General features: G+C 41.1%; 1 protein-coding gene across 3 annotated transcripts in view; it reads left to right on the top strand.

Annotated features, from left to right (window-relative positions):
- The window catches only part of ERC2 (ELKS/RAB6-interacting/CAST family member 2), an 801227-nt gene that overhangs the window by 138859 nt on the left and 636211 nt on the right, over positions 1-26157 (top strand). The gene's annotated exons all lie outside the window — the stretch shown is intronic.

Genomic DNA, 26157 nt, shown 5'->3' with positions numbered 1-26157 from the left:
GGAATGGGTGGAATTTTGATTTAGCTAGAGGACTAAATTAACATGTTGTTGAGGGAAATTGATGGAATAAACCTCACCCACCCCAAACTTCTACCAATTCTCTCTCCTTTACATCAAATAGGTCCTCAGGTTTCTCTTCTCAGTAGGCTCTCCCCACAAATCTTTTTTCCTGTCAGGCCCATTACCTAGATTGGTCCAGGCTGACCAATATATGCCTCCAGACCAGTGGCACCACTATGGGCACCCGCATGGCCCCACAATATGCCAACAGTTTTATGGCTGACCTGGAACAACGCTTCCTCAGCTATCGTCCACTTCTCATGCCCCTTCTCTACCTACGCTACATTGATGACATCTTCATCATCTGGACCCATGGGAAGGAGACTCTGGAAGAATTCCACCACGATTTCAACACCTTCCACCCCACCATCAGCCTCAGCCTGGACCAATCTACACAGGAGGTCCACATCTTAGACACCACGGTACAAATAAGTGACGGTCACGTTAACACCACCCTATACTGAAAACCCAGCTTCCATCCCGGACACACCACACAATCCATTGTCTACAGCCACGCGCTGAGGTACAACCACATTTGCTCCAACCGCTCAGACAGAGACCAACACCTCGCATTCTCAAAACTACAATACCCGCACGAGGAAATAAGGAAACAAGTCAAAAGAGCCAGATGTGTACCCAGAAGCCTCCTACTGCAAGACAAGCCCAAGAAACAAACCAATAGAACTCCACTGGCCATCTCCTACAGTCCTCAGCTTAAACCTCTCCAACGCATCATCAGTGATCTACAACCCATCCTGGACAACGATCCCTCACTTTCACAGGCCTTGGGAGGCAGGCCAGTCCTCACCCACAGACAACCTGCCAGCCTTAAGCATATTCTCACCAGCAACCACACAACGCACCATAACAACTTTAACTCAGGAACCAATCCATGCAATAAACCTCGATGCCAACTCTGCCCACATATCTACACCAGCGACACCATCACAGGACCTAACCAGATCACCCACAACATCACCGGTTCGTTCACCTGCACATCCACCAATGCTATATATGCCGTCATGTGCCAGCAATACCCCCTCTGCTATGTACATCGGCCAAACTGGACAGTCCTTATGTAAAAGGATAAATGGACACAAGTCAGATATTTGGAATAGCAATATACAAAAACCTGTAGGAGAACACTTCAACCTTCCTGGCCACACAATAGCAGATTTTAAGGTAGCCATCCTACAACAAAAAAACTTCAGGACCAGACTTCAAAGAGAAACTGCTGAGCTTCAGTTCATTTGCAAATTTGACACCATCAGCTCAGGATTAAACAAAGACTGTGACTGGCTAGCCAACTAAAAACGCAGTTTCTCCTCCCTTGGTGTTCACACCTCAACTGTTAGAAGAGGGCCTCACCCTCCCTGATTGAACTAACCTCGTTATCTCTAGACTGATTCTCGCCTGCATACTTATACCAGCCTCTGGAAATTTCCATTACATGTGTCTGACGAAGTGGATTTTCACCCATGAAAGCTTATGCTCCAATACATCTGTTAGTTGATAAGGTCCCACAGGACTCTTTGTTGCTTTTTATAGATCCAGACTAACATGGCTACCCCTCTGAGTATTGTTGCAGTATATTAATATTCTTTTGTGAAGAAGTCAAAATTATCACAAGCTCTTCTTAAAAAATGAGCCTTTGATTAAAAAAAATAATGAATAGAATGGTGAAACAAAATCCTTCCCTCATTCAAAATTACTTTTTGCATGTCCTGGAACAATATAAAACCCTTTTCTGGATTGTTAGGCACATAGTTGCTCTGAGTGTCAGGCAGCAGAATCAAGAATATTTTATTGTGGCTATCTGTATAAGACCTAGAGTCCTGAGAGATGGGTTCTAGTTTTGGCTCTACCACTGACCTGGTTTGCGTCTGGGTAAGTCACTTAATATTAATGGAATACATGTGTGGTGGAAAATTAACCTCACGTTATGTTTGGATCAGAACAGCCTGAGGCCCACTTTATTACAAGTATGCAGGGAGACACAGCCAGCTTAGCTGGTGTGTCTAACAAAGGAACACAGAAGCTTATATAGCTTAAAACCACATTTAGTCAAACACACTTTTCATTCGTGATATCCTTTTAAACAGAAAAAAACAGCTCCTTATTAGGAATACAAAAGCAACAAGCTTTCCTGTTTATTATCAGGTTGTACTTTTGTGGTTAAGGCTTCTAGCGATTACAGTTACATTTTGCAAGACTGGCATTTTTCATTCTCTCTCTCCTCGTGCCCCTCGTACACAGTTATTTTAATCAAAATTATCTTGGTTAATGTTTGGGCCTACTCAGTTTTCCCTTACAATCCCCCCTTTTGTGCTTTTAGCACAACTATTAATCTTAAACCTTTTATTTTTATTAAATTTTGCATTTTTAATTCCAAATCAAATGGCTCAGCCTTTGGGGTTCTGGTTGAAGATAACAATGCATGATCAGTATGAACATGGAAGGTACTATTATTATTACATCCTTTACAACACCAACATAAGCCTCGGCTAAACAATAACAATAAAAGTATCAACATTCCCATTAAAATAACACGGTGGGGTTGCTGAATAGCTTTAATTACAAAACACAATACATTATTTTTACTACATAAAGTAGATACTTTATAAGCCATATAAGCATTTTTTTAATTTGGTATATATTTTGAAGTATATGAATTTGCTTTTGTAATTCAGAGATTTTCTGGACCTTCGTCAGGAGTGAAAGCAAATTTTGGAATCGATTAGGTACTAAGACAGTCCAATTAAAAGGTATCTGAAACTTAAGAGCTATTTGCAAATTTTTGTCCACAGGCCAATAAATAGTATTACTACCAGCAGCAGTGGTGAGACTGAAATGTATATTTTGCAGAATGGTGGCCTGAACATACACACAGCTATTATTTGCTTGGAAAAGCAAGTGTCCTGCTAGGGTTGTTTCTTGTCCCGTACCTTCCCAGCAGATGTTGTCATGAACGGTGACAACTTCCCCTGGCTTCAGTTTCTGTACACACTGGAGCTGTGAGGGTTTTAACGGCCAGAGTGTCCATTGACTCCCTATCCCTATCCAAATGTTGGGTGTTTTCCAGGAGCACTGACTATAAATCGATTAGGCATACCAGGTATTTTTATTTCCCAAATGTCTCGGTTATCCAGTTCCACATGCATCCTCCCCACGGACCCGGCAGGATTCGATATGTGGGAGCCCACATCCCCACAATTGGTCCATATGCTTGGAAGGAGCACTGTGAACATCTGCACCTTGGGTTAACTGTGCTCCAGTAATAAGATCCGTGGCCTTTTCCAATTGTCCAATTTTTTTTTTCATGTTGTTGTCCTTTGTAAATGTTCCAAATGGCAGCTGCACTGTTGGCACCATCCCATAAGTGTTTGGCCAAGTCTTTCTTTTTCCTAGTGGAAGCCCAGGCCCTCTGCTGTGCTAGCCTAATAGCGGCTTCCTTTGAGCAGTTTGGGTATATAGAGGTAACCTAAAAGCTGGATAAAGGCAGTGTGAACCTGACAGTTCCTAGAGTAGCATTGATTAGAGTTCATTGATATCCTAACACATTTTTTTTTTTGGACGCCAGTTAGGGAGGGCAGTGCATTCTGATGGTACTTGTCGGTAATCATAGAGCCCAGCCCCTGGGGAAAAAAACCCCACCACACCATATAACTCCACATTCCCAAGAATGGTCCCCACAAGTCCCTCTCTGCCAATTAACAATACTTTGCCTTTTTCACCAGGGCCAATTTTTAATATCTTTTGTAGTCAGGAATTCCTGGACTTTGGTGGTTTCAGCGGAGCAAGTGTTCCTTCTTCTTTCTTGGGAAAGCCGTGGTTTAGCCATTATGCAAGGGAGAGGTTACTAGCACATCACCCTGTAATGGTTTGGTTCTTCTAGCAAAGTCCAAATGCATAGTAGTTAGTGGACAAGAGAGCAGTTACTAGCACTTCACCTTGTCCTTTTCTCCTGCTGTCCAGAAGGAACAGCAGCACCAGAAGGAGAGACAGCCGATCATCAGTCGGAGAATCATACCGCAGTGGAGGTGCCTTTTTGCAGTGCAAAGCGTGGGTCCAGGCAGTCAGTTCTTGGCACTTCACAGCAGTGTTGGTAGTTAACAGGACTTGGTATGGGCATTTCCAGAGTGGGGCCAGGACAGTCTTTCACTGTTGGACCTTATGTAGACCCAGTCTCCTGGTTCCAGAGAATGGCAGGGTTGCTCAGGATCCTTGAGTGTGCTTTTTTTACCTGTGTATAAAAGACCTAACACATTTCATTAGTGCCTGGCAATAATTAAGCATTGTGTTATTTATTAAATGACTGTCCATCTGAGCCAGGGTCAGTGGCGCAGCCGGTAGTTGTATCAGGTGCCCTATTAGAATCTCATGAGGGCTGAGTCCAGTCTTTTAATTGAGAGTGGCCCTCATAGTCATTAATACTAATGGGAGGGTGTTTGGCCACTTTAAATTTCTCTCAGCACAGATCTTGGACAGTTTATTTTCAAAAATCCCATTTTGACGTTTCACCGTCCCGGCAGACTGCGGGTGGTGGGGGCAGTGGAGGTTGTGTTGGATCTGTAAAGCTGCACATAACTTGTTATAATTTGTCCAGTAAAATTAGGCCCACAATCACTGTTCCTACTCACAGGTTTGCCAAATCGCGGTACAAAATCCTTAAGTCAAAAGTTTTACAACAGTCTTGGCATCGGCCTTTTTACAGGGAAAGGCCTTAACCCAGTTGGAAAATACATTAACTAAAACTAACACACTTATAATTACAACATTTAGACATTTAAATAAAATCAATCTGAATATTTACAAAAGGTCCCCGGGAAGGGGGGGTGTGCTGCCTGCCTAACCTTGACAGCTTCACCAATATTATGTTGCTCACAGATTACACACTGTTGGCAGTATTGCTGGGCCACAGGAGAAAAAATCTGGTACAAACTAGTCTCATCTAACTACAGCAATCATTCGCCCTTTGCCCATGCACTCCACTCCATGTTGCACCTGAGCAAAGCAGCGCCAGAGCACCTTGGGCGCAACCAGGTGGCTGCCCGGGACGCACCAAAGGCGATCAGGATGAAAGTGTATTCAGCAACACTTCAGGAACATTTTTCAGCTTTTTGGTTGGTATTAGCTTTTCCTATTTGTTTTTTAAAAAAAAAAAAAGGCATATTTTTTTACCCCGTTGGGGTTGGCAGATTATTGCTTAAAATATATATATATATATATTTTACAAATACCCTTGTTGATTGCAGGCAAAACTGAGGAATTACTTCCCATATTTTCCTGTATTTTTTTCATAGGTAGGTCAGGTTTCAATGGCTTCTATCTTTATCATTTAGGTGATCTGCATTAACACAGACATTCTCGGCTTGCTTTTGGATTCAGAGATATCAGCTGCTTAGAGTCTCTGTCTCAAAAGGACACAATTAACTTCTAATTTTTAACTCCTGCTTTCAAACACACATTGATTTGAAAAGGGAAAAAACAACCCATTTTGGCTCCCCTTTGGCAAAGTGACTGTTGATTACACAGAGCCACCTTAAGGCTTAGTGTAGGGCACTGACTACAGCTTTTATCTGCTATTTGTTACCAAAACAGATTTAAAATCTTTTCCCGTTCTCCTTGCTTTGACTGCCCTGCTGCAGCCACAACTTTGGTCTTTATTTAAAACAATTTAAATCCTGTAAAGCATTAAGTCACCTTAAGGATTAAATGCTAAATACCAAAATTAAACAACACTAGTTTCTTTTGTCTGGCAAAAGTATTTCTCAGTTTTACAACCTCAAAACAACACCAATTCATTTCAAACTTATAAAACAAAGATTGTACACATCAGGAGTATTTTTTAGCAAATTTGACTAACTTGTTCATAGTTAAATGATTCCACTTAAATAACCTCTTGCCTGGATTATTTACAGACATTCCTCCGGAGAAATGGGCCCTTTTCCCAAAGGAATGGTTGCAAAGAAACCAAGAATTTTTCTTTTCATAACATCTTCTTTTAACATTTGTAAAAAGTTTCACTGCTTAATTCCCTCCAGTAACTACAGAGTTAACTTTCACTCTGTTTCTTTCAAAGTCCTTTAACTGTTGTTGCTTGCTTGTCTGGGCCTGATCCTTTTATCCTCGCTGCATTATTCCTTTCCATGGGCACAGACATTGTTTCACTACCAATTTAGCAAGGAGGGTGGGCTTTTCGACCAACTCCCATCCGTCCTGGTCCCTTTTCTTAACAATATCACTCACAAGGGTCACTCGAATCATTCCCCGTGAGGCTTGCCACCTGGACAGAACGCACATATAATACGCAGGGGCGTCCTCCCGTGGTGAGGGGGGAACTCTTAGACTGCCCCTCCACCCATCTTCCAATCACATATGCCGGGGGGGGGGCGCCCTGCCTGCCTGCCTACCTGCCTGCCTGCCTGCTAGCAGCTCATAAGCTAAAGAAAGGTCTCTCACTCTCTGGGGAGGGCACTCTGTCCTCTCAGCAGCATTAACAGCATGGTTAAATGGGGAAGTTACACTCACTGACTGTGGGAATAATGACTCCTTGCTGAATTAAGGAGGTGATTACAGGTTAAATTCCTTTCTCGGCCTGTTTTGATAGAGGGTACTGCTGCACTTTGGGCAGGGGTCTTGCTGGGGTTCAGGCGAACTTTACCTGGTTGGGCGGGCCCAATGTACCCAACCTGGTTGGCATGATCAGCCCACAAGAAGCGGGGGGGAACCTTAGCCAGCAGTTCCTGTTGCAACGAGGAAGGGCTGGGGTCGGTCTCCCTCTTTGGAGCGTCTGCCTGTAACATTGCCAGGACCTTATTGGGACTGGGACCAGGCACGCCCAAATACACACCGTCTGGGGTACAATAGATTGTACAATTTAATTTACACAGCAAGTCTCTTCCCAAAAAGTTAACTGGCGAACAAGGACTGAGGAGGAAAGCATGATGGTCAGACAGAGGACTGATAGAAATGGTCAGAGGTGAAGAGAGGGGGTGGAGATTAGGAATATTGCCCACCCCTACTACAGTTTAAATACAAGTTTATAGGATCTGAGGGGGTATCTGAAAAAGGCCTTGAAGGGTAGAGAGATATTTGCTGGCCAGCAGGGCTTGGAAAACCCAATTTCTCTTTTGTCTCCTTTAATTGTGTTTTAAGTTTCTTCTGAGAGTCCTTGAGACTTCTCCTTTGAGATTCATGGTGCCGTTTTTCTGTTTCTTCATACCAATTAAAATATGGATCAAACTGACCTTGCCTGACTTGCCTTGAGGTGCACAATCTTGTCAAGGTTGAAACTTCTCTCTGGGGGAAACTGTAATTTTGGATCATCTCTGGTATACCAATTCCATTTCTACAGAAACTTGCAAGTGAGAGGACTATAATTCCTCTACATATAGAAACCGGGTGTGCCTTTTGGCAGAACGGTGATCCCTTTTGATCCACCGGCCCCCATTTTTCCCAGCACCTGGTGAAGTGGGAATCACCTTGGAATCTTTGTCCCCCAGTACGTATCCAGGTTTCCTCCTCCGACCCCCAGGGCCTGGCCACTCACCCTTGGGCCTTTCACACAGGGAAGGTTTGTTTAGGATGTCCATGACTTTCCTACAGCCCCCTTCAGCAAAGAGCATCGGCTGAGCATTCTCAGAGAGAACAGCGCTGCTTACTCTGTGGCTTCAGGCGAGGTGATCATCAGACCAGTCAGTGGCTCATGAACTGCCTTCAGGCTGGGACCAGAGATGTGGGGAGGAAAGAGGGTGCGGAAACAGATCGTCCAAAGACGGTAAAGGATAGGGTAACACAATCCTGGACCCAGGCAGACCCCTTGCTGGTGAAGCAATGCAGAGGAGTCTACCTTGGTCAGGGCCCTCTTTTTGGCCCTACTAATTGTAGTCACAGGGCTTGCATTAGAGACATCTCTGGTCACGAGCTTGTGGACTTCGCAGAGAGCTCTGGGCGTCTTCCTGTGACCCTTACTCACACTCCACACTCACACTGTGGCACACACAACCAGAGTCCTACCCAGCCATATATGTGGTGATCCAGATGGGACTCGAACCCACCCCCACATATGGCTCTTCCCGGGGCAACCAGAACCAGAAGGGAGTCAGGTTTGTCTGGCAGCAAAACATCTGGATCCAGCATGCAACTCACCCAACCCCAGAGTCTAAGGACAGTCCTCCACCGAAAACCCAAAAAGGAGAATTAAAAGGTTTCCTACCTTTCAGATGGGCCCTGGGTTCGGTGGGGAACGGTCCATGGTCGAGTGGTGTGCTGTGGATCCGAGTCACGGCACCAAGAATAGTGGTGGAAAATTAACCACACGTTATGTTTGGATCAGAACAGCCTGAGGCCCACTTTATTACAAGTATGCAGGGAGACACAGCCAGCCTAGCTGGTCTGTTTAACAAAGGGACACAGAAGCTTATATAGCTTAAAACCACATTTAGTCAAACACACTTTTCATTCGTAATATCCTTTTAAACAGAAAAACAGCTCCTTATTAGGAATACAAAAGCAACAAGCTTTCCTGCTTGTTATCAGGTTGTACTTTTGCGGATAAGGCTTCTAGCGATTACAGTTACATTTTGCAAGACTGGCATTTTTCATTCTCTCTCTCCTCGTGTCCCTCGTACACAGTTATTTTAATCAAAGTTATCTTAGTCAACGTTTGGGCCTACTCAGTTTTCCCTTACACATGAAAACTGCAGCTTTTAGATCACCAGTAACAGGAGTCAAGGCCAAGTGGAGAAAGTCATCGTGGGCCATGTTAGGAAGGCGTTTCACCATCTGTAAAATGACAATATTTCCCTACCTTCTAAGGCTGTTGTGAATCTTCTATTATTCATGTTTCTCAAGTGCATTGAGAACCTATTTAAGAGTCTTTATAAATGCAAATGATAAGCTTCACTGAATTCTTGGTGCCAAGGTTTGAATCTTTCTCTCACTTTTTCGCCCATGTCCTTTAAGTCTTCTGTTTTTGTTTTCTACTGAAGATGAGCAATTTTATTTTCAATTGAAAAGCATAACAAAGAGAAGGCAAGAAGTGTTCCTCTTATGAGAAGTTGCTTTTAGCCATTTTAGTGCTCTTGCATTTTGCTGACACCATCATTAGTAGAGGCAATCTGAGGAGACTAGTGATAGGTCTTTATCCCTGAGTACAGCTAAAAGGTCAAATTCTTCCTTTAGAAAGGACAGGCTCAGAGATTAAGCAGCAATTAAAGTAATGATAGAAGCCTCCTGTTTGTGTGCTCCTGCTCCTCCTGTCATTGGTATTGTGAAAGTATATGTCCTATGCACTCCCTTCCTTCCATTTCAATGACCTTTGTGGAGATGAGACTGTGGGAGAGAGACATACAAACAGTACGTCCAACAAGCAGGAATAACACTGACAAGTAAAAATTCTTCTTTTCTTCTTTTCCTATTATTAATTGATTGGAATCAGTCTTGTGAGATATTTAACACTTGGTGCTTCACAATCCTGGACCCATTTCACTCTCTCTATTGTGTTTGCTGTTACAGTTGCACTAACTAGTATAGCAGTGAAGAGGTAACCTTGCAGTAATATCATGTTTACTCCAGTGATGCATTCCCTGGAATGAGATCAGAAAAGCCTCAATGTTGGAATACATGAAAACTGCAACTTTTAGATCACAAGTAACAGGACTGAAGGCTAAATGGAGAGGGTTATTCTGGATCATGTTAGGAAGACTTACCTGTAGGAATGGAAGATTTATAGAGAGGTAAATAAAAGTGGAGTGAGGCCTATTGAGGTTTGTAGAAGGTGAAAAAAGCTAGCTAGACTGAACTTGAAATCCTGCTATCCTATCACAGAAATGGAAAAATGTTGATGTAGTTAGCTTAATTTTTAATAGTTGTATGTGTCTAATATGATTTTTTTAAAGAGGGGTTTCATTTATATTCCATCTTTTAAGAAACTTAAATATATTTAATATATTTCTTTCTGAGAAAGGAAAAAATGGATTTATATACTCCTGGGGTGTCTGCATCTATTCTATAACATACATTGAATGAGATGCTATTTCACAGTCTAGTGTCGTTCTTTGAACAAAAAAGATTTACATAAATAACCCAAAGCATTATATTGAATTTTGAATCCAGTTTTAAAGAGTAGCTTTTTGAAAGGACACAGAGTTATTTTCTGTGATTTTTAGAACTTCTTTACTCATGATCATATTTCAACAGCTTAAAACTGAACCCTTGTCTGTAACTGTTTGCCCTAATTGTACACACATGTTCATTTTGTTAGGGTTTTTCAGTGTTAGGTGGATTGTACTGATATTTTTAAGAGGTGAGAGCACTGAAGCATTTGCTTGAAGAAGAAAATCACATACAGTATAATGAATTACATGGTCCTTGCAAATATACACACACAAGAAAAAAGATCTTGTTAGTCATTGCAGTGTCCCTTTTAAATTAAGCATTTTAAAAGTTTAAAATGTGTTTGAAGTCATATGAAGTCTTATTATGGTTTGGTTGGCATTCAGAATTAAATATTATGAAGATCACTAAACATACATTCCTATCACAAAATGTGAGAGGCCTGCCTTATATTTTGTAAATTGGTTATCATGTATCTTTTCTAGGTTTTTAAATAAACATTTTTCTCCACAAGTTTGGGAGAACTTTAGGTAATATGGTGGTTTTATCATGTGGAAATCTAGCACAGATGTTTGGTATTACTTTTTTTAAACATGATGACCACACATGATTTACCCTAAGTACCATTAAGTATTTTTTTATTATTGCTATTAAAAACTTGCTTTAGGCAAAGTCCCACTAAATTTCTAGTAAAGTCAAACGTTAAAATTCCAGTACGTATTATTATATATAACACACAGCATATCCTATATAATGTATAATTTCACTAAAACTGAATCTGACATCATATTTAGTTTCATACATGCAATTTAACCCTTATCTTGTATGTACTCTTAAAATAATGATATAATATGTAGTTTATAGCTACAGTTTTTTATACTTTGTAGAAACTTTTTGATTATAATTTGTGTACTTCAAACTTTCAGTATTTCTTAAAAAAATTCTGCTTCTATCTTTGAACTCAGTTGGTCAAATAATGAAGGTTGATGATAGGACTTGAATTGCCAGCATGAATTAGTTATTGCATATTTTAAAAGTTATTAATGGAACAAAGTTCCTTCTTCCATTGTGAATAGAACAGATGCCTTGCAGACTTTCAATGTTTACTATAAATGCCTTGCATTGGAGCCAGTAGTAATTTACTAAGGAAATACTTTATCAACACCAAAGTTTCTCCTCCCAAAGTTAGTTATATAGATTAACAGCCACTCTAGACTAAACCTCTTTATTAGGCTCATTAGTGCCTCTTTCCCTTTTATTTCTACTGACCAGGCTCAAAATACTAATCTAATCAGTTACTAGAAGAATGCCTTCTATTTTAAAAAAGTTAAATCAAAAATGTAAATTTGGCCTCCCTAAACCTTTTTTTATATATGATTCTTAATATGTTGGTTATAAATACATCCTTATACAAAAGATCCTCATTAAGGCAATTATTTTATATCAAAATGTAAATAGCAATATGTACATTTTAAGGTGACCTCTTAGGTTTGGAAGAGAACTTTGCAATTGTAGTAGCTGCTCCAGATATGAAAAAATAGAAACATGATTATGCCCTGGAGGACAGTAACTACTCTTACTGTCACCTAGTCAGCCATATTTTCATTATGCACCATATTATTCTTGTGAGGGTGCTCAGTTACAACACATTGTACAGTGCATGTGAAGAATTAGGAAGGTTACAGACTAAAGATTCAGTTTCTTTAAAAGACAGAACCACTCTCAATGAAGATTTTACAACAAGTTTAGAAAATATGTGAGTTTCAATCTGTCAGTTTAAAACTGCAGTGGTTACTTCTGACAAACAAGTGAAGAAGTAGTTTGCGGTATTTCAGATGTGTAGAAATAATCATAAGTGGAGGTAACAAAGGTATTGCAGGAATCCAGAATTTATGGATGTTAGTTTTTATACCTTCCAATACATGGAGGTGATAAAAGCATCTTGACAGCATTCCTGGAAGGTGCAATTTCAGAAGGTAATTTTCTAGGAACTATCTCGAATTGTAAAACTGTAACATCAGACCCAAGTATATAAATAGTATTGTGGCAGGGCTGCATGTCCAATTCACACACTTTTTGAGGGTTGCAGGTTTGACATAAGCATCTGAGGAGACTAACAACTAAACAGAGAAGTCCTGACATTCCTTTTGTTTCCACCATATTTTCCACAAAAAAGATCCACAAAAAGGACTGAAGTATTGTGATGCTCAGGGTCACAATGCCTAACTCTTAGTACCTAGAAAATCACAGGAACAACATGGTGATCCACAAAGTCTGAGTTAGACACCGAGGCTCTTATGCAATCAGTGGGGAGAGATAGGCGCCTTACAATGTGTTTGATAAAGCCAGCATGCTAGGTAGGGAACTGCCTAAGCTAGCCAATGGGGAGGTGCTGATGAGAGACATGTATGCTAATTTCCCACCTCTGACCTCAAAGTTCTCTGCCTAAGTCTGGGTTACAGGGAGGTGCCTATCTCTGCTTGCATCTGGGTGAAGGTGGGCAGGACTAATGGCAGGAGTTTGGGATCCCAGAACTGAAGCCAGGGGTTAAAGCCAGTTTCAAGGTCAAGAGTCAAGCTGAGAATCGAGTCAGGAATCAGACCCAGGGTCAGTACTAGGTATTGGGTCTGTGTTGAGGTTCCCAGGGGCCAATCAGGTGTCGGAATCCACATCAGAGCCAAGATCAGTACTGGGAGTTCAGAAGCAGGACAGTCGTGGCAGCTAGCTAGGGATCTGCATTATTGCCTGGACACTTGTTGGTATGTCCTATGGGCTTATACAGCATCAGAGAGCTGGTCAGGGAGCCAATCAAGGATCGCTAAGACTGCTGTCAATCAGATCACTCAAGGAGGACCTTTCTATGGCGTTCAACCTGTGGGAATTGTAGGTTGCAGAGAGTGGCCAGGTTACAGTTGCCACCAGGGGATGTTGGTTGGCTGGTAGCTCTGCAGACCTTAGTTCAAGTCCCACTGATCCTGACAGCATGTGATTCACAAGCCCCAGGGGAAGATAGATATTCACCTGCTTAAATTGTATGTTGGGCCTGATCAGAGGCTGCTTAATTCCATGTGCAGTGGGCAGGGCCCAGGGGAGGGGCATGTTGATGGTGAATTCCTTTATAATTTTTAGCCTAGTGCTTAAGGTACTCACCCTCCATTTCAAGTCACCTTCTCATCAAGCAGAGGGGATTTTGTACGGGAATCTGCCACTTCTGAGGTGAATGCTCTAACCATTGGGCTATAGAGTCACTCTTTCTCTGGCCAGATTAAACACTGAATTATTTAATGTGAAACAACATTCGTAGGAGAAATTGAGGGAGATCCTCATTAGAATATTCCATACCCTAGGGTGAGGGCACTCACCTGACTGCGGTGACTTGAACCAGGGGCTCTCACATCCTGGTTGAGTATCCAAAGCAATGGGCTAAAGGTTATGAGGGAAGTGGTCCTCCTTCTTCCCTTCCCCTCCTTGGCTGTTTTATGTGGAGTTAGGTGGCCTCTGAGTGCTTACTGGATCAGGACATGCAGGCAATTTAGGTGGCCAAACATATACTGTGAATGTACCCAGTGGAAAGAAGGTTCTGAATTAAACAGCCTTTTTTTGAAAAACTACTTTTAAAGTTAATAAATATACATGAGGCAGACAGTCCCATTTACACATTACAGGATCCTCACTCACAAGAACAGGGCAAACGTAACATAATTGTGATCAGTGGGATGGAGAAAGCAGTCCTTACGGCAGTAGGACAAATGAAGGAATTTAAATACAGTGGTTAAATATTCATATTCACAGGTTTGAGACTGGTAACCAAAGCCAGAAAGGAGGGCCGTAGAGCTGCTTTCACTAACAAAGTATTTCTTCATTACCCTTCCTGGCATAACTTTAGTTAATATCAAGATGGGAGTGAGGGAGGGGGAGAGACAATATATGATAGTTGGGAACAGATATCAAAATTAGTCAGTTTTGGTGTAACTGGTTCATTTTCACACAGTGCATCACAGCTGAATCTGATAACAGAAAAGACTGACACATGAATCCCTTTTCCTTCCTTCTGGCTATTGTTCTATTTTTAACTTTGTTGTTGGACTTTTTATTTTAGTATAGGTGAAAACAATTTTGTATAGTCATAAACATGTTAGCACAAGCCCTTACCTGAATGGGGTGCTGGTAACAATAACATCAGTCTGCATTTAAATTTGGAAACCTTAAAAGTCAATGAAATAGCAGACTTCTCCCAGTCTACAGATGAGTCTGATAAGGTCAATCATTGCTTGGTTTTTAAGACTCTGGTTGTCCTGGAATGGTGTCCAGATCATTTTATACTCCATGTTTTCTTTGAAGTTTAGTCACCTTTCCAGGACTGCTATGTCTTTCAGTTGTCTCATTCACTGTCCAATTTCCAGCCTTTTCTTCCATGTATGCACTTCATGATAGGTGCTTTTTGTAGGTATCTGTTCATCACTTCATTAGTTCTTCCAGTATAAGGCCAATAATCTTGTGGCATGGAGCATCTGGGTCACTGTAAATGCGTGGTCTCAATTTCCCTCTTGATTCCTCAAACTTAGTACGGTCTTCAGAGTTAACCCTTTTTGCACAGTTAATTTAATACCAAAAATCCCACTGCCATAAACCAGAATCCCCTGGAGCACAGTCCAAACAATACATTTGTCCCAACAGTCCAACACCAAATATGGTTCCGGTGTCTCACCACACCTCACCCCACCCTTTGTAACTGGAGTGTTTCACCACTCTGTTTCCTCCCCAGGTAGAGTTTCAGCTCTTGCCTGGAGACATCAGTGGGCTCAGCCCTTCCATCATTCTCCAGCTGTCCAGTTCAGAGCCAGCAGGCATATACTCTGCTCCTCTCAGTCTTGAGCCATCTCTGGCCGTGGCTTGCTGGTCTGGGGAAGTTTGTAGGTGACCCACTTCCTGCCTTCTGCTTTCTCCAGCCTGATCTGGCTCCACTGCTCCACCAGGGAACTCTGACTTCCCTCTCCTTCAGGGGCATCCCCTCCCTTGAGTTCTCAGCTTACCACTATTTTTCTGAGCTCTCCTTACTCTCAGGACTCTTTCTTCCTTTCTGAACTCTAGGTTCAAAACTTTCCATTTAGCTACTCACTCAGGGTATGTGAATCTGTGTTCTGAATTCCCCTCTCAGACTTCTGAACTCTCATTTATAACACTCTGGGGCAGCCCAGCCCTCCTCGTTACATCAAACTATGGCACATCTAGACTGGAACAAGAGAGCTAAGCCCAATTTCATTTAAGGAGCCAGCTACCCTTTTACAGTAACCAATAATCTATTTTGTTCAAAATAACTGTCTTCAGGATGTGAGGTCTAGATATACTATCTTCAGATTCATATAAGAAACCTGTCCAGTAATTTTTTAATCATTACAAATACCTATTTCCAAGTATCCTGCACATGCATGATGAATGGTAACCCCAACTTTTCCCACCTTTTCCAGCTGTTTGCTAGATGAACTGAATTATACTTGTAAAAGGGAATATCTATATGTAAGCAGGGGAATGGTCCTGCTATTGTGGGGAACTTTCCTGGCTTATACACTACCCCAGTGAAGTGGGCTAGTGAAAGGATCTGAGTCCTCGCTACCACTTCCTTTACCCAGAGCCCTGCCTGACCTAGAGGACTCCCCTTCCACTCTCCTGTGTGGCAGAGTCATCATGACCCCAACATGGCTGGGCCCAGGATTCCTGGGGGGCTCGACTCCCAACCTTGTTGTGGTCACTTAGGGCAGGGGCTAGGGTGTCCCCACTCCGGGGTGCTCTACCTCCACTGGATGCTTCCCTGACCCACTGATCATTACATACAGTTCAAAGCAAATACAATTTCTTATACAACAATCAATTTTAAAAAATAAGGAAAAAATGGGAAAGGTTGAAGGAAAACACATAGCCCCACTCTGTGGCACGGGGACATCACAACCAGCATCTCTGGAACGTCAGGGCAGTTCACAATCTGTTCCTCACAAGTCCCAGTCCTTCTTCTCAGGCCCTGGCTGTGCTGCAGGGATGCTGTGGGTCAGACACTTGCTCTGGCAGTGGCCACAAGCCTTCAGGCTCTAGGTGGCAGGACCTTTCTTCCCAGCATCGTCCCCACCCCATCAGAGTTACAATCCCCCTCCAAGTCTGGCCTGCAAGGCCTCTTGGCTGGGGGTGTCTCCCTGCGCTGGGCCCACTGCCCAGGGTCCCCCTCACTTTCCCCAGCTGCTCACCGCACTTGGCTCCGGACTGCTCCAGCCCCACTCTGCCTCAGTACTGCTGCTGCTCTGCCTCCAGCTCCCTGGGCTGCTTCTCTGGCCCCTCTGGCTCTCCTTGTTGCAGCTCTTCTCCCAGGATAGGTCTGCTCTCTGGGCTGCTTCTGTGACTCTGCTCCCAGCACTGATCTGCTTCCTGGGCTGCTTTTCTGGCCCCTCTGGATCTGGCACAGCTCTGTTCCCCAGCTCAGCTTGGGCCCCTGCTTTCTCCTTAGCTTGGCCCCACTCTGCCCGACCCAGTAAATTCCGACTCACATGGAGGATGGGACCCCCCTGCCTCCTGACTCTCTGATTAGCCTGGCTGACCTGTCAATCAGGCTGACCTGGCACTCTGGCCTTTCCCCATTGTTCCTGGGGGCTGTCAGTCTCAGGGTCTTGATTTCCCATCGACCCTTCCCCTTTCTTTTGGTACTGGGAGCTAGCCAACCAAAACACCCCCACTGAGTTTTAGTAAGGGGACAGGTCTTTCTGGGAGCAATCAATTAATACTTTGAGGGAATCTAGATAGACCTCAGATCAGTTCTTCAGGTGTACCCTGAATTCCTAAAACCCCTTCTCTAAGTTCCTTTATAAAATTCTGATCTGTTTCAGTCTTTTACTAAGTCCCAGTATAATTTAGAAATAAACTTGTAGCCACCATAAATTCCCCAATTTGTGTCTTAAACAATAGTTTATGGAATGCAAAATTTTTACCTGTTGGTAATAAAATCTTAATTTGAGCTAGCATATTCTTCAGTTTTGAAATGCAGTGGCTTACAGTATTTATGTAACAGATTTTTTTTTTCATTTTATACTTAGAAATAATGCCTTTGAAAATTTCCTTTTGTGGTATTTTGCTACTTTCAGAATGTTTTTTTCCTAAACATTTTAATCTAGTGATCCTGTTCCAATCAGTTAACAATTAAGACTTCTTATAATAATTCTTCTGCTAGTTGCTTGTGCTTTTTTTTTTTTTTTGGTAATTCTGCTTTCTCAAGGTTGCAAGGAAACTGGATTCACTGAGAGAATGTCTAATTACAGTACATAATACAACACTTGGAAAGTACCTGACAAAAGTAATGTTTACTTGATCCTGTAACAGAAAATCATTATTTCTAAACTGCTGGAGCTTTTTAAAAAGTTAACATAGATGATGATGGTAATGCTATTAGAGAATCTTTAAGGAAAATAAATAAGCCTGGAAAAGGGGAGAAAGCATTGTTATGGATTGAAAACCTCACTGATAATTTTAGTGAACGATTGCTTATTTTTCATAAACACGAGAGGTACCCTGTTTATATCTTTGGTCTTAGCACAATAGCTGGGAAACTTGGGAAACTCAATATGGAAAAAGTGTAAGGTACTTATGTGGTACCCATCACCGCAGCATCTGAGCACCTTACAATCTTTTATTAAGGGGGAACAGAGAGACTAAGCAACCTGCCCAAAGTCATACAGGAAGTTTATAGAAGAGCAAGGAATTGTACGCAGGTCTCCCAAGACCCAGGCAAGTGCCCTATAACCACTGGACCATCCTTCCTTTCCCACTGGACTACTATTCTTCTCAGTCCAGAATGTAAGTGGACCTGTAATGTTAAAAATAGGAGTAGAATGGTTGGGTCCAAAGACACCATAGAAGATAATACAGAAGATATTTTGACATTATATTGAAGGGTTGTCTGTCCTTCTAGGAAATACTGTATATTACTTTGGTCATCTAACAATCAGAAGGATATTGCTGAGAATGAAAAGACAGTAAAGATGGCTTGACATACACTAGGTCTTGCATAAGAAGATAGATTCCACAAACTAGGATTATTTAGACTGGAAAAGAAAAGCGACTGAGGTATTCAGAATGAAGAGTGTAATGAAAATTGTTCAGTTGCAACTTTTACCTTGTTCCATAATATTAGTGCCAGATATTATGTGATTAAATTTTAAAAATGGCAAATTTGGATCAGATATGCCTGAGTATATTTTACTCCTGGAATTCATTATTACAGGTGGTTCAGAAGGAGGACTGGACTGGACAATTTTGTGACTGCTAACAACTTTAAACTAATAAAATCTCACACTTCAGACCAGTGTTTTACAAACTTATTTGATCATGCCCCCTTCTTTATATCTGTAGTAGTTTATGCCTTCCTCCTCTGGGCACCCGGTCAGCAGCTGCTGCTCTCCGGTCACCCAGCTCTGAATGTGTGCAGTAAGTTTGTTTTTTTCTCTGAAGCTTCTCATGCTCCCCCCAAATACATTCTGTGCCCCCCCTGCCAGTTTGAAAACCTCTTTTGCTTTAGACCATATGCTCCATCCTCATTTTCTCTCTCTCTCTCCCCTCCTGCCCCAAAATCATTGCACAATTGGCTAAATACATTAGGTCAGTGGTTCTCAACCAGGGGTTCGTGTACCCCCTGGGTATGCAGATGTCTTCCAAGGGATACATCCTACTCATCTAGATATTTGCCTAGTTTTACAACAGGCTACATAAAAAGCACTAGCAAAGTCAGTACAAACTAAACTTTCACACACAATGACTTGTTTATACCGCTGTATATACTATACACTGAAATGTAAGTACAATGTTTATATTCCAATTGATTTATTTTTTAATTATATGGTAAAAATGAGACCGTATGCAATTTTTCAGTAATAGTGTGCTGTCACTTTTTTTTAGTTTTGTGTCTGATTTTGTAAGCAAGCAGTTTTTAAATGAGGTGAAACTTGGGGTAGGCAACACCAATCAGACTCCTGAAAGAGGTACAGTAGTCTGGAAAGACTGAGAGCCACTGCATTAGGAAACTTTTTGAGTTTCCTCTAAGGCATGAGCTATTGGCCAGAGGCTAGATACCAGACTAGACTTGTTAATGGCCTGGTCTAATATGGCTAAACCTGTCTTCCTATATAAAACCCAATAAAAAGAAAGTTAAAAATACTACAATCATACTTAGCAGGCGTCAGAGTAACAACGATGTCTGAATACAAGAATTTGCAGTAATTTAACCCAACTGACCTTCAACCAGAGAGCATAAGATACTTGAAATTTGATAGTCAGTTAGATCACAAACCTAAATGAACATATTTTATTCCAGATGTATAATCCTTCAATATCCAGAAAGAGAACCTGCCCAAAAATAATTCTATACATTCATTTATATCAAAGTTGTTAATTTTTTAAATTTTTTTATGATGCTCCTCTACTGTACAAATGTTGAAGAAATACTACCATATTTATTGCAGCAGTGCCCCCAAATTGACAGTTTTTAGCTATAGACATGAACCAAGCAGAACAGGACGTTATTTTAGAGCTAAACAGAAATGCAAGTTTTGTAAAAGGAATAGATCAGTAAAGTACAATTTCATTTGTACCAGACTTATTTTTCTAAAGCTCTTTTGCCTTGTAGGCCCAACCAAAGTAGGAGAGTATTAGCAAAGTCCATTTTGTCATTGTTAGGGCTGATATTTCCTTTATGCATTTTCTGAACCCCAGACTGAAACTGCTGTTGCTAGTGCAGGACACACGCTAATTAGACTGAGACTGCTGAGAAGGAAGAGACAGAATGATTAATTAGCAAGTATCAGGTGCTTTCTTATACATGTGTGAATACTGCAGCCTTTATCCAGACCATGGAGATGGAGTCTTGAGCAATGTTGAGGGACGAAGCCCTCATTTAGGCTTCCAGCACATAGCAGTGTGCTGACACTCACTGTCTGCCTAGCCAAGATAGTTCTTTGGGAGATTCCCAAACCTGAGCTGGCTTTTGTAGGTGACAAATCTGAGGAACTGTCACAGATTGAAGTGTCACTAGAGGAGGTTTTGGAATTAATTGATAAACTCAACATTAACAAGTCTCCGGGAACAGATGGCATTCACCCAAGAGTTCTGAAAGAACTCAAATGTGAAGTTGCGGAACTATTAACTAAGGTTTGTAACCTGTCCTTTAAATTGGCATCGGTACCCAATGACTGGAAGTTAGCTAATGTAACACCAATATTTAAAAAGGGCTCTAGAGGTGATCCCGGCAATTACAGACCAGTAAGCCTAACGTCGGTATCAGGCAAATTAGTCAAAACAATAGTTAAGAATAAAATTGTCAGACACATAGAAAAACATAAACTGTTGAGCAATAGTCAACATGGTTTCTGTAAAGGGAAATCGTGTCTTACTAATCTATTAGAGTTCTTTGAAGGGGTCAACAAACATGTGGACAAGGGGGATCCGGTGGACATAGTGTACTTAGATTTCCAGAAAGCCTTTGACAAGGTCCCTCACCAAAGGCTCTTATGTAAATTAAGCTGTCATGGGATAAAATGGAAGGTCCTTTCATGGACTGAGAACTGGTTAAAGGACAGGGAACAAAGGGTAGGAATTAAAGGTAAATTCTCAGAATGGAGAGGGGTAACTAGTGGTGTTCCCCAAGGGTCAGACCTAGGACCAATCCTATTCAATTTATTCATAAATGATCTGGAGAAAGGGGTCAACAGTGAGGTGGCAAATTTTGCAGATGATACTAAACTGCTCAAGATAAGACCAAAGCAGATTGTGAAGAACTTCAAAAAGATCTCACAAAACTAAGTGATTGGGCAACAAAATGGCAAATGAAATTTAATGTGGAAAAATGTAAAGTAATGCACATTGGAAAAAATAAACCCAACTATACATACAACATGATGGGGGCTAATTTAGCTACAACGAGTCAGGAAAAAGATCTTGGAGTCATCGTGGATAGTTCTCTGAAGATGTCCACGCAGTGTGCAGAAGCGGTCCAAAAAGCAAACAGGATGTTCGGAATCATTAAAAAGGGGATAGAGAATAAGACTGAGAATATATTATTGCCCTTATATAAATCCATGGTACGCCCACATCTCGAATACTGTGTACAGATGTGGTCTCCTCACCTCAAAAAAGATATTCTAGCACTAGAAAAGGTTCAGAAAAGGGCAACTAAAATGATTAGGGCTTTAGAGAGGGTCCCATACGAGGAAAGATTAAAGAGGCTAGAACTCTTCAGCTTGGAAAAGAGAAGACTAAGGGGGGATATGATAGAGGTATATAAAATCATGAGTGATGTTGAGAAAGTGGATAAGGGAAAGTTATTTACTTATTCCCATAATACAAGAACTAGGGGTCACCAAATGAAATTAATAGGCAGCAGGTTTAAAACAAATAAAAGGAAGTTCTTCTTCACGCAGCGCACAATCAACTTGTGGAACTCCTTACCTGAGGAGGTTGTGAAGGCTAGGACTATAACAATGTTTAAAAGGGGACTGGATAAATTCATGGTGGCTAAGTCCATAAATGGCTATTAGCTAGGATGGGTAAGAACGGTGTCCCTAGCCTCTGTTCGTCAGAAGATGGAGATGGATGGCAGGAGAGAGATCACTTGATCATTGCCTGTTAGGTTCCCTCCCTCTGGGGCACCTGGCATTGGCCACTGTCGGTAGACAGATACTGGGCTAGATGGACCTTTGGTCTGACCCGGTACGGCCTTTCTTATGTTCTTAATATGTGCAAATGACAAAGGGAAGAAGAGAAAAATGGAAGGAGGCATTGGTTTCTATGTTTAGAAAAAGCTGCCTTTCATTTATTTATATGCACATTTTTTAGATACAAGGATGAAAACTGCTGTAAAAGGTGAACATTGCCATTTAGAATACAACAATAACATTAATTAGGCAAAATTGTAATTATTGTAATGGTAATCTTGTTGCAGATTTAGGCCCTTGTTTTACTTGTTTGTTGTCAAAAAAAGTTTTGGGACCCTGATCTATTTCTACAGAAATCAGTGGCACAACACTCATTAACTCTAATGACAGCAGAATCAGTCTGTCACAAATTCAGCAGGTTTTAAAACATTCTGAACAAATACTTTTTGGGCTGAAATATTTGGTTTCTGTCAGAAGATAAATTATTGACATTTTAATTTAAGCAAAAACATTGTAGAAGTTTTGAATTTAGTTAGGATGAAAAAACCTTATTGTGTTTTTTTGACTACACTTCTCATTTGCACATTGTTACTGTAGATCAAAATGGTGGAAACTTGTCCTGGGCATAGTCCTCATTGAAGAGTTGTGCCACTACTTGGCTTACTTTTTTTTTTCATTTGTACCTATGTTATGGCCACTGAAAAATCTCTACTGTGTTCACATGCAATAGAAGGTTTCAGTCACTGGAGGGGAACACTTAGATTATAGATACAGTGTGCATGGGTGTGACTATCTGGAATTGTACACTATTCAAAAGTGGCAAAAAGCAGCATTCAGAAGCTGATTTGTTGTATTAACTTTTTCTGTAGTATTTTTTGTAAATTTGAACATCCATGTCCAGTAAAGCTCCTGGTGGAAATGTTGTAAATAGAATAATTCATCTAATTAAAAATTGTCTGTGGCCAGAGGACTGGCTAGGGAACCCTCAGGACCCACTTCTTCACATGTACAGAAGAATAGATAAAATGACTTCAAACAGGAAGGACCTGCTAATTTTAGAAGCACCCTGGGAGTCCAAGGGATGCCCACAGGTAAAGAGTTCCATTGACAAGACCATACTACTGAGAGAGGTACAATAGGAGGTATTAGGAGACAAAAGATGGTCTTGCAGGTCCCTTGGCCCTAAATATATAGGCTCTACATAGCAGTAAGACTTTGAAGTGTCTGATAGACTTACTTGCAGCCAGTGAAGTTCATGGTGAACAGAGGTGATTGATTCCCATGCACCTATATTATGGTTCAAGCAAGCAGTTTTGGATAGAGAAGGAGCAAAATTACAATTGAACCTGGAGGTGACAAGTGCAAGTTTGGCCATGATAAAGTTTGCAAGGGAGATGCAGAGCTAGAAGCATTGGAGAAGCACTGGAGCTCTTTCACAACTTAGATGACCCAGCAGCCTGGATGCTTAACCAGGTCTTAAGTGAAAGATATAGGGCTGCCCAGAGGATTCAGGGGGCCTGGGGTCTTCGGCGGCGGACCCGGCACTTTGGCAGCGAGTCCCGGGGCGGAAGGGCCCCCCCGCCGCTGAATTGCTGCCAAAGACCCAGAGTGGAAGTAGCTCCGGGGGCCAGGCCCCCGCGAGAGTTTTCTGGGGCCCCCGAAGCAAGTGGAGGACCCCGCTCCAGGGGCCCTGAAAAACTCTTGTGGGGGCCCCTGCAGGGCCCTCCGCCCTGGGCAGCCCTGGAAAGATATATTTGACCTAATCCTGCTGCCACTGAAATCCATGGCACCTTTACCATTGACGTTGATAAGAGTCAGCTCATGCACATGAAGAACAGGAAGTTTTAAAATAATGGAGACTCCTTCAAGACTGAACCGTCTCTTGCTGATTTTCTCATAGCCAGTTTAGAATCTGAACCAATGTAAACTTCCAAATTTAAAATAAAATATCCCCCCACTCCACTACTGTATAATAGATTCTTTTGGCTGTACAACTGAAGAAACAACACTAGTGGTCTCATTTCCTTTAAATATCTAACTTTGTAACTTTACACAGTATTTTACATTCAATAGTCATTTCCTTTCAGAGAGAGGTTTTTAATGACTATCATTAGGCTTGGCAGAATTTGATTTTTTTTTTATGATTGATGGATAATATCAATGTTTATTTTTAATTATTATTTCCTATTTTTATTGATTGAAATTTTCATAGTTGCACAGAATAATGGCTTTTAACCTTTTAAATTATATTTTTATCAATTTAAAATTTCACAGTTGTAGGAAGCTATGGGGGAAGAATCACACAGTGGGTATCAGACAGTTATTTAATGACAGATGTTGAGATCCAAAAAGTTAAAGCTTTATAACTGTTTAATACACAAATTGTCAACATCACATGTCAAAATATACTAAGTAAACATATTTAAATCAAATTCTAATAAGTTCTCTAGCATCACTTTTTCTTTGTCTATCTGTAAATTTTATTATTGAAGGAATTTTTTTTGTTTATAAGTGTACGATGAAAATAACTTTTATTGACAAATATATAATCTTTCCAAGCCTAAATATTATAGTATCCATCAGTCACAGAGAGGTTAGTATCCCAGAAATTTTTTTATTTAGTCCTATGGGCTCTGACATCCCAACAGAATGTATTTAACAAGAAAATCCTCAGGTCATACACATGCAAGATATAGCTCAGACATGGTATGAACTGATGGACAGAATAGTAACATCTAAAATTATTTTACGGTAAAAAATGTATTTTAAAAATGAAGACTATTTCAACTGAAGCTCATTTCTGGAAAACCTTTATTCAAAAGATAGACATATAGTTGGCTGACCAAAAGAATTTAACACAAGCTGGTTTATTTCCATTTATTTGAATACTGTGCTAATTCCTATCTTTTATAAATCCCATTTTTGCTCAGACGACACTGGATCTTTTAAAAGAGCCCACCCCAATAAAATAATAATAAAAGCTCTCTCAGTACATTGTGTCATCCTATCTGGGTTTTTACTCCTGTCTGGCAGTGTCACTGTTTGGCCTTGGGTAATATCTAGCCTAGGTGATACCTACTTCCCTGTGTGAAGCAATTTAGGGTCCCTCATTGAAAGGAACTCTATATGTGCAAAACAATATTATTTTATTTTAAAAGGTCTGCTCTGATTAGATATAATCTTATAAATCTAAAACTTTTGTATCTGTTAATTATTAGGGGCTAAATTCTGGCTTGTTTTACAAAAATACATTGCACAGCAAAGGGAGTAGGGACACTCTTCTTCTGATGCCCAGTGCAGGACCTTGGTAGAATACTGTTAATACTATTTCCTGAGCACAGGGTGGTGGTTATTTATCTCACTCTTGCACTTAGGTGCTCTAGCCATGGACCAGGATCCCCTGCTAGACTCCCCTGTAGAAACGTAACAAAAAGACAGTCCCTGCCCTATACGGTTTATACTCTAAGACAAGCCTGTTAGCATGCCTAGCATGGCCATAAATGAGAGAGATGGAGAACTGGCTCTAGACAGCGGGGGAAGCACTCACTGCAGAAATTGTAAGGAGTTCTATGCTGCATCTTCTCTTAGGCATTCTGCTTGTGTCTGCCTTGGATAGGCTGGATACCTCAAAATACCCCCACATGGCTTCTACTTTTCCATATCTTTACCTCCTCAGTGCTCCAGAGAGGAGCTAAGAGTAGAGTCTGGTTCTGCTTCTCAGTCTTGTGTTGAGAGCTTAGTTAAGTTATTGGTGTAATACATTTTAGGGTAAAGATTAAGATTTCAGATACATATGCATACGGCGTGTGCATATCCTAGAAGATCAACGTTGTGCAAGTGTATGAAAGCATAACAGCCACATTTATAAAAGACTTTTCTTCTGCTTAAGAAAAAATCAGGCCTTTGGGTTTGCACTGCGATGCAAAATAAAATTGCTAAAGAAAATTAACATTAGTTATATAAAATTCCAAATAAATTACATCCTAAGTGCACTTCTTTATAGTTTCTGTAAGTTTCCATTCAGATATAGTACATGTCATCACAGTAAACTGGATTCAAGTATATGATAAATGTGCCATGACTTATTAATGTCCATTCATTCATTTCTTTCTCTGTGTCCTGCTGAGCTCCTAGTTTAGTGTGGTGAGGGTTTTTTTTTTCTTTCTTTCCTACACTGTCTAGTTTAGCTGCAGAATAAAAGATATTCAACTATGCAACTGGGAGCCCTAGTCTTTCAAGTGTAGTCCTAGTTGAGTGTAGGGTGCAAAGAAGCTATAGTCTAACCAACAGAACACAG

The sequence above is a fragment of the Mauremys reevesii genome, linkage group 7 (genome assembly GCF_016161935.1).
Source record: "Mauremys reevesii isolate NIE-2019 linkage group 7, ASM1616193v1, whole genome shotgun sequence".
NCBI lineage: Eukaryota > Metazoa > Chordata > Testudines > Geoemydidae > Mauremys > Mauremys reevesii.
The sequence above is the reverse complement of the archived record's forward strand: the minus strand, read 5'-3'. Positions and strand labels throughout refer to the sequence as shown.